Genomic DNA, 15,322 nt, shown 5'->3' with positions numbered 1-15,322 from the left:
TTCTCTCTTTCCTCATCTTGACGTTCTTCGACGGTTCGAATTACGTCCCTAAGGCCATGTAGCGGCTGTTGGCCGGTTTTCCTTCAGTTGCAACAATGAACGCCTTTCGACAGCAACTAAAAAAAAGCCACAAGATGAAAGCAGAAATGGAAGGCGTATCTCTCGCGACGAGCAAATCACGCAATGCCGCTCCGTGCTGGCGATAACTATAGCTTTCGCAGTGGTTCTGGAACGCGAAAGGAAGAATGAAAGCGCTTTTCGAAAGTGCCGCAGGGTCCCTTTAATGCGTGAAACTGCCACACGTCCTATAAGTGGTTAGTCACTCCTTTCCAGCTAACGTATCGCTCCTTTCTTCGATTTGTGCGCAGCGTGCAGCAAAGGCATTTGGCGCTCTTTCTCAGGGGTAACGCCGTGGGCATCGACTAGAATGTCCACAGTGTTGCCAACAGTTTGGAGCAGCGGTAGAACGTGGATGATGAGTACGGGCTATCGATATTGTACAGACGATATGTTGACGAGCAAGGCTGCAAATTGAGACAGAAAGAAATTTTTAGCACTGGTGTTGAACTGCATGTTAGACGAGGTGGAGTTTGATGTTAAGTTAACGAAAAGAAGCATCACGATGCAACACTAAAGATGCTCGACCAATTTGGACGTTGTATAAACGATAAATGGTAAACAAATGAGAACGTAACAAAAAAATGAGGTCTTGCTAGCAACTGCTGATTACCTTGACCAATTAGTACCATAATTCAGGAACAGCGGCGTAAGTGTATAATAGAGTGCTGTTTATGATCCGCGTCTTTGGTCAGCTGTTCGCTGCTTGCAGCGACGGATGGAGCCAGTAAACGAAAAAAAAAGTGAGAGAAGAGTATGTGACAAACATCCTCGAACGGTATCATACTTCCGTATCACATGCAGTATTAGGAAGAACGGTCTTGTGCAAATAAACGCAACTGAATTGGTTTTTACAAGCATCGAATATGCATGAAACCACCCTCCTTAATGCAAGCTGCCACGTCGAGCTCACTTATAACCACGCGTACTTGTAGGGCTAACATCCTGGAACGGTATCATACTTCCGTATCATATGCAGTATTAGGAAGAACGGCCTTGTGCAAATAAACGCAACTGAATTTTTTTTTACAAGCATCGAATATGCATGAAACCACCCTCCTTAATGCAAGCTGCCATGTCGAGCTCACTTATAACCACGCGTACTTGTAGGGCAAACACTTTTTTTGGGGGTCCATTTCATGTTATGGCAAAAGATGAGCTTTTCTTCGTGTCACTACCGTGTGTTTAGTTTCATTCCTTAGAATAAGCTGCGTAGTACATGAAACGAGTGCTTCGAACTCAATGCTTTGTGATGTGCATGTCCTCGGCTAGTTTGTATTGATCAATCAACACGCCAAGTCTCCGTGCGCTCCACAGTGCAAGCATACACGAACAAGCTGAATAAGAGGAGGAACGAAAGTACAACAACAACACACAGATATGAAGTGCCAGTTTGCTGTGCCATACAATTGCAAAGCTTGTCCAAATGTCAAAGCAGGAATCGAGTTCAACCATGGAACACCGTCGTGCCCCTTTCCAGTATTGAAAAAAATTTAGTGAACAGAAGCACAGAAAAAACACTGGCCACAACGAATTGGGCTGCTGGAGGACACTGTGTCGAAGTGAATAAAGGGGAGGATATGAAAAAGTTGGAAGACGACGATGCTTAAAATAACCGAACTGTGGACTTCTATGTCACAAAGATGCCACAAAAAAGATCGAACCCGATCTCCAGCAAGCAGAAAGTAAAGGAAGCGGGCTATGATAGTGATGTCTGTGCAGGCATAGTTCTTATTACGCCGCAACTAAACGAACCATTTGCTTATTTCCTTATACATACTCGAAGATTGTTCACGGTTGTTAATTAGTTGAAAGTAGAGAGCGTTCTCTTTTTCAGGCTTTTTTTTACTTTTTTTATTGGTTGGCTTGATTTGATAGGCCATGCGCTTTGTTCAAAGGGGTCGTGAAGAGAAAATACATGTTCCCTTTCTTAATTTTCTCTGATTGAGCAACCGTCAAGGAACATAAACCCAAAACAGTTTCGCTATTCGTTGCTTCTGGAAATTAGGAGACGCTTTTGAAAGGCTCATTTTGAAGCACATCGCAGGCGACCATGCGATATTGTCGGTTGGCAGCGCTACAGTGACATTATTTTAAGAACATTCAACAGTTAAATGCTATTTGTGTATATTATTTTGTAACGCTGTAAACCGGATATTTTAAAACATATGCATCCTTATGCATTAGTTGCCGTAAACAGCGTTTTATCCACGTTACCGGCGGCCCAACCGCTTAAGTCGTCTGGCACAATTGTTGCAGAACTTGGACTGACTATTTGAACTAGGTTTTCCTGCTGAAGTTAGCATTGCTACGCTGAATTCTCCTTGCAAGCTTACCTTTTTTGTATCAAATGGCATAAATCCGCAAAAGTAAAAAAAAAAGTTTCGCTGCGTGTGATTCGAACTCGCGGCCGCCGGGCCGGCCTGCATTGAAATCAAAGACGGAAGGAGCGCGTGCGGGTAAAAACCGCGGTATACAAACCGCTCTGCACTTGTAGCCCAGCACTCCAGCTTGTTTTTGTAAATTCTAATCTACCAAACGCTTCAACTGCCAACTTGCTATTCAGCGCCTCTACAGTAAGCCAGCGGGGAGCACATCAAATTGGCGAAACAACGTCAACAGCATTGCTTATTGAAGGAAAGCGATCGACCAGCGTTGTGTTGGGACAAGGCGATGGACTGTATCACTGCTACTCGCTCGTTATTTTTAGGCTTGATTAAAAGACGGGTTGTTTTTATTTTCAGACTACTCGAAGCTCCTTCAATAAATGTGTTCATGTCGTAAATTCCCATTTTAAGTTTCGGTCATTTATCTCGATCTCCAGATCAGGAAGTATCACGTTCGCGTAACTCTCTTTAGAAGCTATGTCAGAAGACGGCAAGCTTGAGCCATACCTGCTAGCAAACAGACCGTTTAGACTAGTGCGAAACAGCGTAAAAAGTTTTGTCAGTACCTGATTTACTTTAAGCAAGGTTACTTCCGCTTGCGCTACTCGCGCAGGTTGTCATGACTGACAGTTCGGCCATGATGGTCAGTCGTATCAGACAGAGATCAGACATCCGCCATTCTGCTGCGGGCGAATTTCATCATTACGCTAATGTTGTAGATGTATCTGACGGTTTGCGAGCGAGCTCTGCGTCCACATGTTGCGCAGGGAAGGTTGAGCTATGATTGGCTTCTTAGCAGGACATCGCTTCACGAGTTCAGGAGGAAAGGCTCGGTGAAACCAAAAGTGCATTTCTTTACCTATTTGCCGATATCGTACAACGAAACCGCTATGTATGGTTTGTTTATCAAGGTTCCACAGTTCTGAATACCCACATAACACAATTTCCTTCAGAATCTCTTCACGACCCCAGACATTTAGTGCCAGCTCATTTTAGAAGCTTTTGTACCTGATCGCATAATGGCATGCTACAGCAATCAATATGTTTAGTTGATAATCAAGCTTGCGCTGCTGCCATGTCATCGCATTTGCAACCTACAACCTGACTGGCCTGTTTAGACCGCAATTCTTCATTTACTTTTCTATTCAGTCTCTATATAGTTAGCCGATTCACCCATTCACGGTAAATAGCTACCGAGATTAGTTGACTAAACTTCTTTGTAATAGGGAAATTAAAAGCAGTGCGTGTGTTGGCATTGTCACTTCACTGTTTCTTTTTACATCCTTCTTTCTATACCTGACGGGGTTGAATTCAGTGTGAATTCGGCAATCGAATGCATCTTACAAACTAACGACAGTCAGCAGCTACACATTAACAAAATTTTTTTCCTTGTCAGAACAAAACGAACATACTGTATGCCTCAGCCTTGTGTAGTTAAATTTTAAAACTGGTTCACTTGCGCGAGGTGTAAACACAAAATCAGGTGCCAGCGTTGTGGAGTTCAGACTTTTATGCACACTGATCAACAGTTAACAGTTTCTGCAGGCAGATCAGGAAAAAGGAAGCAAAGGAGAGTTTACACTCAACGACGATAAAATAAGGCCTCAAGGGCTGATTTGTAATTGATTATGAGGTTTAACGCGCCGACGCTACATAGGTGATGAGGCGCGACGTAGTGGAGGGTTCCGGATGCTACGAGAGTGTGTGCCCTACATAAGCATATTAGGTGACACGAAATTTCGAAGTTGACATTCGTGGTCGCCATAGCTTGTCTCCGAACACCTGAAAACAGAGCGACCAGTGCCACGCACGCACTACATCATTCATCGTCATCATCTACTTACTGTCCCCTCTTATCTGGATATCTGGACATAATCAGAAACAAAACAGACCTGTCTGCACACTCGATCATGAAATTTCCCTCAGAGAAGACACGAGTGGATTTACGTTCACACGCGCGCGCGCGCACACAAACACACAACACATCTGCACATTCAACGACGTGGTGTGACTCCGGAACGGCCGGAGGGAGTCTTGTGTGTGTGTGTTCAAGGGTGCTGCTGTGTGTCGGAGGGAGAGGACGATTATTCCTGAGTGCGGAACGACCGCTGTTGGCACGTGGAGGACCGAGCGACCCGCAGAAAACTCCCACTGGGGGAGTTTGCGCTACATCGGGGTAAACGCCTGGTCTGTGGATATGTGCTAAATAGCGCTCTCAGTAATTTTTTTCCCTTTTCAAAAGTGTCGATTTTCTTTAAAACAAAAACCTTCCAGATGTGGTTTATGGTGCCAAACTAGGACCGCTTAAAATACAGTTTCCATAACCGCAGAGATAGAAAGAAGCGGTGACCACACCATACGACTACGCGTCGAATCGCAAAACTGCTTCTGATCTAGAGCCCAGTGTCTCACAAACCTGGTGAACACTACTTTACGGGGTTTGTTGAGTGTAGTAAGACAGCAGCCGGGGCGCATCCGTAAGACCTTTCCAGCAATGCAGTTACAGAGGAATCACGTGTTCATACGAATGACAACCCCCTGTGCAAAAAAACAAAAACAAAAACACAGCAATCCGCAGATAGAGCACGCTACCACATCGACAACTATAACACAATGTGTTATGGCGAGAAGACAGGTGACATAAAAATTGAGTTAAAAGAGTTCCTTTGTACACTGAATATGACACGCTTTCGTTTAGCGGTACTGCACATTTGTCAAGGGTGACATGGGAGACTGGGAACGGGAAAACAAGGGACGCGTGCAGCGTTTCAGTCTTGCTTCAGCGAAATATTCACAAACGCCTTTTTTTCGCTAGCGCGCAGTGACTGACGCGTACGAGTCACAATTAAGCCAGCGTGGAGTGTCCAGCCCGGGGCACAGCACATCTAGCATACGCGGCGAAATAATGGCGACGATGCCGCAGAATCCCAAAAACTCGCAGTGAGGCGCAGGGACTCTTGGGGACTTCGACGTGGGTACTTTATCTTGTGAGGCGATGACAGTTCTCTTGTCCCCCCGATTACCGCGTGTGTCCTTGTCGGCAGTGAACAAGGTGATTAGGCGTTGTTGGTATGCATCGTGTCAAACGTAACCTCAACGATGATCAGCGGAGATGGAGCTTTGAATAAGCTGTCTCAGAGCGTTACTTCAAGCAGCTGTGCAGCCTTCTTTTTGTGCGCAATCTGACCTCCTCTGTTTTAAGCCCGCTACTGAAAGAAGTATTACAATTTCTTCTACTATTAGATAACCCACCTTCATTCTGTGTTTCTCAACCTTGATATTGTCGGAAGGCCCTTTAGGGAGTTGTTTGCAGGGAGATTTTGACGTGTGCAATATAGTTGTTAAAATAAATTTAATGCACAATGTGCCAATCTGTACGGTCCTCTAAATACAACCAGCTGTAAAACTTGTCAGAAGATCAAAATGCCCACCGCTTTCTAACGAGTGCACGTCCAAAGCATATCACTTGTTGCCTGCCACTTCAGCAATGCATAGCCTCATAAGTGGAAAAACGAATAAACACGTAACAGCTCATTCAGCGGTGCCCGCTGGTCACCAAACTCATCTAACCATGTTTCTCCATGTCAAACTTTCGCGCACCGCACCATTCAAGGGATTTCTTCAATCCTATACGTACTTAATGTCCACAACAGATACGCTATCACAATGTAACTGGGAATTCGGCTGCTCAGCTAGCATTTATCCATTTTCCATTATCTTCCTTCTTTCGGCTCCGTTCTGCGGCCGGGCCACCAGCGCTGCGTTCGATCGGCTGCCGCCAAAGCGAAGGGTGCCACCACAGCACCTCTCCGCACCACTGGCTGTCTCTGGAAGGGGCGACGTCACTGCACCGGCTTCCGTTTCCCCTTGATGCCGAAGAACTTCTTGAGCGCGTGCAGGAACCGGAAACGGCGTTTCTTCTTGGCCCTAGGCAGCGGCGGCGACTCGGCCAGCGCCCCCGGCTTGCCGTCGGCGGGTGGCGGTGCGGGCCGCGAGGCCACCAAGAGGAGGAGCTGCTCACCAGCGCTGCGCCGAGCCCACGACGGGCCTGGCCGCGTAGGCCGCGCGCTGGTCGTGCGACGACCGGTGGGGGTCGTAGTGAGGCGTTGGAGGCGCGGCCGAGCTCGGCGGGGGAGTCCGCTGCTGGTGCGACTGCTGGTAGCCGTGCTGCTGCTGGTGCTGCTGGGGTTGCTGCTGCGCCCAGTGCTCGTCGGGCGGCGCTGCGTGCCGGCCGCCCTGCGCCGGGTGCGCCGACGAGTGCGAACGCTGGGAGCCTCCGTGCACGCCGTGCGGAGGGCCGCGGGCCCCCCCTCCACCTCCGGCCCCCATCGAGGCCTCGCCTCGAAGCTCTGCCCGCGGGAAAAAAAGAAGAATGTGTTATCGGTTGAAAGAACAAATTGAATCGTCAACCAAAACAATTCCCATGCCCCACTGCCTATTATTTCTTAGGCAAGATTTATGATGTATGGTGTATGCAACACATAACGAAATATTCAGTCTCCTGAGCAGAATACAGGGAAACGAAGGGAAAAGAAAAGGACTCAAAAGGAGACATAGTGAAGGCAGTGTGTGTTAAATTAAAATCGGGAGCATACTGATTTAAAAATGCGGAAAATTCGGAAACTGTTTTCTTCGCAAAACCTCTATCACTGAAGTGAGGTTGAATGAAGAAATAACGCCTCTTACGACCACTGAACGAATTCGCTATTTTTTCCCGTTCAGCTAGTGTAGGAACACGGTACAAGCAAACCTCCGCATTTAAACTTGCAACAATTGTTCTGTTATCGCCAAACAATTCGCTTAAAATATGTCCACACTGCGCACCTTGAATGTCCATTTGAATTTGAAAAGCGCCAGAATGCTATTTAGGACATAAAATGTACAGGTCAAAATTCAACCCCAGAAATATTTGAAACTGAACAGTTGTGGACCAGTTACATTAAGTATTGTGCGTAACATGCATGACACCACCAATACCAAATGCATCATGCTGATTTCCCAAAAAATTATTTGTCCCTTTAATTTACCAGCCATACGCAGTCACGTCACTGTAAATCGCCAAAAAGATTGAATATATGTGCCTCCAAAGTTATGTGAATTGTTTGGCATGAATAAGAGTAGGTTGGAGTCGCCTTTTTTTTCCGAGTGAAGCGGGCTTTCTGTTTAGTTGAATTCCGAACAGATTCGAACGGGTTCATTCTGCACTTTTTACACTATAATGAACCTTAGGACCGTTCGGAGCATGTTTTCCGAATTCGCGTTTTGGTCCAACGAATAGGTGTTGTAGGGACGCCTTTAAAGGTGACTTGAATACAAGGTGACTGCCCTTCCTCCCCTCCCGAACCCGCGGTAATCACGTTGTCAAAAAACCCAATGGTGACGCTGGCGCTGCAAACATCTCTTAATTGTTATGCACGTTTTACTTCCTGATGAGAAGATTACGCTTAACAACTGAAAGGTTACTATAAAAGGAATCTTGGCCGAAGACCGAGACTATTGCACCAGAGCATGCTCGTTAGGTAGTGTGCACGAGAGAATACTGAATTTCTGCATGTTATATGACGTAAGAAAAGAAACAAAGCGCTGCGTATACACTGGATCACGGTAAAGAAGGCGGCATAACATTAAAAAAAAGACTGACAAAACGATTCACAAAACGAGACAAATGCCTCGTTTTTTTCATGCCACCGCTTCGATGAAGCACCGATTCCCACTGTGAAGACAGGCGTGCAGACTGCTCCACTGTTTAGTGTCCAGACCTTCGGGTGGACAGAAGAACCCGTCCAACACCAGAGAGCTTTGTTTCTCTAATCCTTTTGGAAATCGAGACATGTCTGTGAACCCAGTTTAGCTAGCTTTTCCGCCAGGCGCTGACCTACGCAACGCGCCCCTCGGTTGGCGTTTCCTCAAGGATGCGATCGTGCGAGGAAAGAGATGGAACACACGTCCGTCCGTTCACGACAGCTTCGCTTGTATGGCGATAGTAGAGTGTACTGACGTGGCATGAAAAAAAAAGGGCCGGTCACCACACTGCGACCAACGCCACTAGTGGACGAAGTCTCAAGGAAAGTTATGGGAGGCGGGAGGACCGAGGCCCTCTAGAACTTGGGCGCCCCGCTAGCCCCGTCTGTCCCGTGGTCACTGAGCGGGAATGGCGCCCGCATATTCTGGCGCAGTGCTGCAGCACCGGCATTCCATCAATAAATTGAGCCATCTCAATCTCTAAAGTTCTGTTCACTGTCTTGCTTCCACGTTAGGTTCACCTATGGATGTTCTGTGTGCGTTATCTTGATTGCACGCGCAGTTAACGCTGGCTGTAATGTTCAGTCCTTTCGCCTCCTGCCGCCTTTATTTCCGTCAACAAAGGACCGGCAGCAGTCGGCGCTCGCACGGCATGATTTCTTAGCCCGGATGACTGCGGAGGGGGAGTAACGAGTGCCAGTGACGCAGTGGTCTACCTTCAGTGGTCTACCTTCAGTGGTCTAACTTCCACTGAAAGTAGACCACTATCAACTACGTGCGTCCAGCGCGTCGGTTCTCATTTTCCGTACATTCGAGCACAGCTTCCATTCGTTCAGTATGGAAGCTGCGGTATAGGGGCTTTTCCATGCCGTAAATACCCTGAACCAATGCAAATGCTGGCGTTGAACACAGAGTTGTCTATAATTTAACACCATAAAACAATATGTGTCCCTATTCCACGCCGAAATTGGCCATATGTCATGGTGGTCTTCATACTGGTTAGGGTTCCCGCATTGGTAAGTGATGTGAAGACAAAGACAGCCCCTCCAGAGTGAAGGCGGCACTGTTACAGAAACAAAACCACGCAAAACGTGGTGTGAAATGCAAGAGAAAGGTACGCATAGGGATAAATTCATTTGCGACTTCAACAAAAATCCATAAACAGTAAAAATAGGTGCACGAGGACAATCATGCAAATAAAAAAGTGCAAATACATGCATGAAGCCCCAACAAAGCAATACAAATTACCATGACAGCGGCAGGAATGTCACTGGTACTGTTAGTAAAAGCAGCTGTGAAGAAAGTTACGAAACAAAATGCGAAATTTCAAAAAACACAGAAGATTTGTTACTTTCTTGTTTTTACACAAATAAGCCGTTACTCCTATATTCTATAGTATTCAATACTAGTATTCTATACAATCTATATTACTTCTATAAAACTATTGCGCGAGAAAGGTAACTACATGTTGCAGACCAGTAATTATAACTAACAACAAGAAAAAGTTTGTGGGAAACAGAAACGTTTATATGAGGTCTACGGTTTGAGCCCCTTAAGGGCGCATGCGTGTCAGGTAAGTGAAGTTCCGTACACATGCCTTTTAGAAATGTAAACTCCCTAAGAAGATACAAAATGTGGGAAGATAATTGTTTTAAACACTCGGAAAATAAAGGCAGCATAGATATTGACCTACAAGTTAGAAACTTCAGTTCTGTCATTTCTTTCATCACTTTTCGTACAATAGCTCCCGAATGTATTAATATACGTTTCAAACGTGTGTCATCACCGGTAAGACAGCATCCAGTAAAAATATAATGGACCTTATTTGAATCTTATCCACATAGCGAGGGATGCTGCCTTTAAATCTCTGTAGGCATTTGAATAACCACGGACACATTTGTCAGTTGCAAAGAAATATTGTGCCCTCAGGTCACTGTGACAGCAAGCCGTACAGACGGCGGCGGTGCTAGTTAGACTATATATAAAATTAATATAACAATATTGACGATTCATATTGATCATAGGTGATATTAGTGATTAATTGCTAATGGTTCCCCGAGAGCGCTTGTGTCATTTTTGAAGATTTTGACGTGTTTATAAAATCTAGGACTGAGATTAAGCAAGGACTCAAACTTTTGGCTTTACTAACTGTGAACTGTGACAGTCATAAATCGATTTGACATTTCGAAGCTCAACACGCAATTCATAACGAAAACATTTAAATCAACCGGGTTGCGTGATGAGATAAATTTGAGGTGCAACGCCATTTCAATTTTTGTTTTGTCAAAATGTTTCTTTGTTACCTATGGCTTGAATATCATAGCTGTTGTGTCTTGCGCTCGTATGTGAAAATAATGATTTTGAATTGCAACATGTCAACGTACGCACAAAATACCTGCAGGCTAAGCTCTCACTGTGCGGATAATACACGTTTGTTCGGTTCATATAGCGTAATTAATTTAAAAAATACCTCAAGTCGATTCAGTGCGATCACCAACTCGCGAGGAAGCGCATTTAATGTTTTGACGTACCTATTTTTATTATGGACGCGGGAACGGCATGTAATGCGAAGGCAAGATAACCATTGGTCATTAACGGCATAGAGTTTCTTACAATATACACTAGAGGGGAATATGGCGCTAGCGTCTAAGCGGCTCACATCAAGGCCGTCTGTGTCGTCATGGACCGCCATTATGTCATGCGCTTGCCTTAGTTTCATCATTGGCTTAGATTGAAACGTTCTAGTGACCACAAATTTAAATAAAGTGCCCCAAAAACGTGAAGGATAGTGTGCAGCTATGTAAGTGGAAAATACTACTACTACTACTATGTATATTTTATTGGTGCAAGGGCGTCTGAGGCCAAAGAGCGCCAATACAATGTTTGTTTTGTCACATTTGTTAAAATGCCATGGCGATGATTGTGATGTACTTGATAAAAATAGTATATATATGGGTGTAAAGGTCCCTTATTCTAAGAAGCGAATATGAATAAGATGAGAGGTTACAGTGACGATGTTTATGTGTGTGCTGGGAGCGCCATAACATAACAGGGATGGCGGTGACGTCCCTGGCACGTTAAGAAAACGCTCAGAACCACCATCACTATTTGCATTGGGTGGCGCTGATGGCACACATGGTATGAGATGAGTGCTAAAAATCCAATGTCAGCGAGATAGGCTAAAAGGCGCTCACTTCTAATCGGGGGTTGATCGGATAAAAACAAGGATGGGTGTAAGGGTATCGGGTATGTGTATAGTTCTGGGAAGTGTCGTTTCCTTGCGTCATGGTATGCCAAGCATTCAATCAATACATGGAGGACTGTAAGTCTTCGTCCGCATTTCTCACAAGATGGTGGTGGGGTTCCGTTTAAAAGATATGACGTTGTAGCGTGTGTGTGACCTATTCTTAATCTGCATATTAATATTTCTGTGAATCTGTTCCTTTTCTCTGTGTTGTATTTCCCTATGTGTGATTTTATAATGTGCAGTTTGTTTTGGATTTGTGTGTCCCACTGTACCTGCCAGCGCCTCCGAAGCATACTCCGAACTAGTGGTTTCATGTCTAGGTAGGGCATATGGGGGATATCTACAACACTGTGGAGAGCCGCCACAGCAGCATTCTGGTCAGCAATTTCATTGCCCGAAATTCCGCTGTGCCCAGGTACCCAGCACACTACTACAGTCAATTTTAGAGCGTAAGCAGACATTATGGATTTGATAAGACGGTTTAAAATAATGTTTCTCTTCGGTTTTCCTGAATGGAGAGCTAATACTACATTCAGGGAGTCTGTAAAAATAATGGAACTGTGTATTCTGGTATCTGTAATGTGTTCTACAGTGGTTAAAATGCCGTGTGCCTCAGCTGTAAAAATACTGGTATTTTTGTTCATTGTCTTTGTGATAGCAAAGTTTGGGCCATGTGCAGCGCATGACACAGAATGGGCGGACTTGGAGCCATCTGTGTAAAACGTTGTGTAGGGACATTTGTGTCGCAGATGTAGGAAGTGCTGCAAGATGAGTTCTCTTGGTGCAGTTCTTTTGTTAATGGCTCTAAAAGATAAATCACAAGAAATCGGGGACATTTCCCAGGGAGCAACAAGGTCTGTGATCGAAGTTTTGTAAGTCTCGCTAAAAGAAACCCCAAGCTCTTCAGCGTGCACTTTCACTCTCAACGAAAAAGGCATAGATATATAGGGCCGACTGAGAAACGAGTGCATGGCAGAGGTGTCATTGACAATAAACGAAGAAGGGTGATTTTTTATGGATGTTGCCTTTTAGGGCATACAGTAGATCTGTGTATAAGCGCTGGTCTTCCAGGCACCAATGGTCACATTCCACATATAGGCTTTGTGCAGGACTCGTTCAGAAGGCTCCTGACGAAAGGCGAAGCCCAATGTGCAGAACAGGGTCAAGCATGTTTAAAGCGGTTTTCGAAGCTGACCCGTGTACTACGCTCCCATAGTACTACCGCGACTTCATTAAACTGTTGTAGAGACGCAGCAGGCACATCTTATCTGCGCCGTAGGAGTGGTGGGATATGCCTTTTAGGATATTCATTGCCTTTATACATTTTATTTTGAGTAGCTTTATATGTGGAATAAATGACAGCTTTTCATCTAGCACAATCCCTAAAAACTTGTGTTCCTTCTTCACAGGCACAGCCACTCTACTGAGCTGGACGGTGGGCTCAGGGTGAATACCACGCCTCTTGGAAAATAAGACGCATGTGCTCTTTTGAGGATTTACCTTAAAGCCATTTTCGTCGACCCATTTTACAAGCCTGTTTGTGGCAAGTTGTAACTGCGGTTCACAGATAGACAGGTTACAGGACCGGAAACTGATATGAACATCATCCACGTAAATGGAGTAAAAAATGGTACGGGGCAGAGCTTTTCCAAGTGTGTTCATCTTAGCTATAAAAAGTGTGCAACTAAGTACTCCACCCTGAGGAACGCCATTTTCTTGCATATACAGCGCGGATACTGCAGCCCCGACCCTCACTCTCAATGTTCGTTCAGACAAATAGCTTTCAAGAGCATTAAGCATATTTCCACAAATTCCAAAAGATTTCAGGTCTCGCAGGATGCCGTAGCGCCAGGCAGTGTCATATGCTTTTTCTAGATCAAAAAATATGGACATACAACTGCCGTAGCGCCAGGCAGTATCATATGCTTTATCTAGATAAAAAAATATGGACATACTAAACTGTTTGTTAACAAAGGCATTTTTCACATAGGATTCAAAAGCGACAAGTTGGTCTCTTGTTGATCTGCCCGACCGAAAACCTGCCTGGCAGCTGTCCAGAATACCATAGTATTCCAGGTAGTATAGTAACCTTCTGTTGATCATTTTTTAAACAGCTTGCACAAGCAGCTGGTCAGGGCAATTGGACGATAACTTGAAACACAGGATGCATCCTTTTCCTCTTTCAGCAGTGGCACAAGAATAGCCTGCTTCCATGCCTTAGGAAAGTGCCCAGCACGCCATATTCTGTTAAATAAAAACAGGAGAGTATTGATTGTGTCTGTATGAAGGTGTTTGATCATGCCGTACGTAATGTTATCTGCACCTGGCGCCGAAGACTTGCAACCAGCCAGCGCAGTCATAAGCTCGTGAATGGAGAATGGAGAGTTATAGGAGTCGTTTGATGGCTTGTGGTCACGTATAGACTGCCGCTCAGCTGACTTTTTGTAGTGTATAAATGTGCTTGTGTAATGTGAAGAGCTTGAGACGTGTTCCAAGTGTTGTGCCAACGCGTTTGCCTGGTCCTCTAGGGTGCCACCAGTGGTGTCTACAAGGGGTAACTAATGTGTGCTTGGTCCATTAAGTTTTATTATCCTGTTCCAAATCTTTCGTGTATCGGTGAAAGAATTTATTGATGGTAAGAAGGACCTCCAGCTATTGGTATGGGCCTGACGGCGAATGCGCCTTCCCATGGCTTTGGTGCGCTTGAAGGCTACAAGGTTGTCCGCAGTTGGGTACTTGCCTTGTTCTGTGGCTGGCGTGCTTTTCAACACTCTTCATTCCACCAGGGTCGCCTTAGGTTACTTGTATTGCCAGAAGTCTGAGGAATGAAGTTCTCTGCAGCGTCAAGGATATGTGCTGTGAAAACACTACAAGCTTCATCAATACCCAAGTGTTCTATGGAAGTGTGTGTGAGTTGAGATTTCTGCCTAAATTTCTCCCAGTCCGCAGCGGTTTCTTTAAACCTTTTAGGTGAGATGGGAGTGTAGGATTCTCGATCTAGGCATCTCAGGTATACAGGGAAATGGTCACTTCCAAGCGGGTTTTTCTCCACTTGCCACTCAACAAATGAAAAAAAAACAGCAGACCCGATTGCCACGTCTATGTGTGAGTACGTGTTGTGTGCGATGTTATATTATCTGGGCTGTTTTTGTTGAACAAACACGCACCAGATGATACTAGGAAATGTTCAATCAAGCAGCCACGCGCGTCAGTTCTCCCAGAACCCCAGAGTTTGTTTTGTGCATATAGGTCTCCAACCAAGATAAATGGTTCATGAAGCTCATCCACGAACGACTCATATTCTGAGGTAGGTAATTGATGATCCGGGGGAATGCATAAGGAACATACTGTAATCAGCCGATCAAAAATGATCACGCGGACAGCAACTGCCTCAAGGCTGGTAAGTAGTCTAATGGACTAGGAAGGAATGAATATTCGCGTCACAATGGTAATCCCGCCAGATGAATGAGCAAAAGTATTTCTATTTTTCCTGAAGACAGTGTATGGTTTAAGAAAGTTACTTTGCTTAGGATTAAGGTGTGTCTTTTGGAGGCAAACAATACTGGATTGATGTTTACGAAGGAGTTCATATACATCATCTAAGTTTTTTGTGAGACTCCTACAGTTCCATTGAACTATGTTTTCAACAGCAATTATGGATTAAAGATAATAAAGAGGTATTTGTGAAATTGCCTATTTCGGTTCATGTCACTGAGTCATCCTTAGGGCCTGTGATACGAAGAGGTGGTTTTTTTCCACTGCCGAAAGTGCTGCGGCGCTCATTTTGAGCCTGCTGGGCAGGTTGAGATTCCGAGGTGTCCATGTCCTC

This window comes from Haemaphysalis longicornis, unplaced genomic scaffold (genome assembly GCF_048455015.1).
Source record: "Haemaphysalis longicornis isolate Haplotype H1 unplaced genomic scaffold, Haemaphysalis longicornis Haplotype H1 scaffold_14, whole genome shotgun sequence".
Lineage (NCBI taxonomy): Eukaryota > Metazoa > Arthropoda > Arachnida > Ixodida > Ixodidae > Haemaphysalis > Haemaphysalis longicornis.
Note: the sequence above shows the minus strand (reverse complement) of the source record.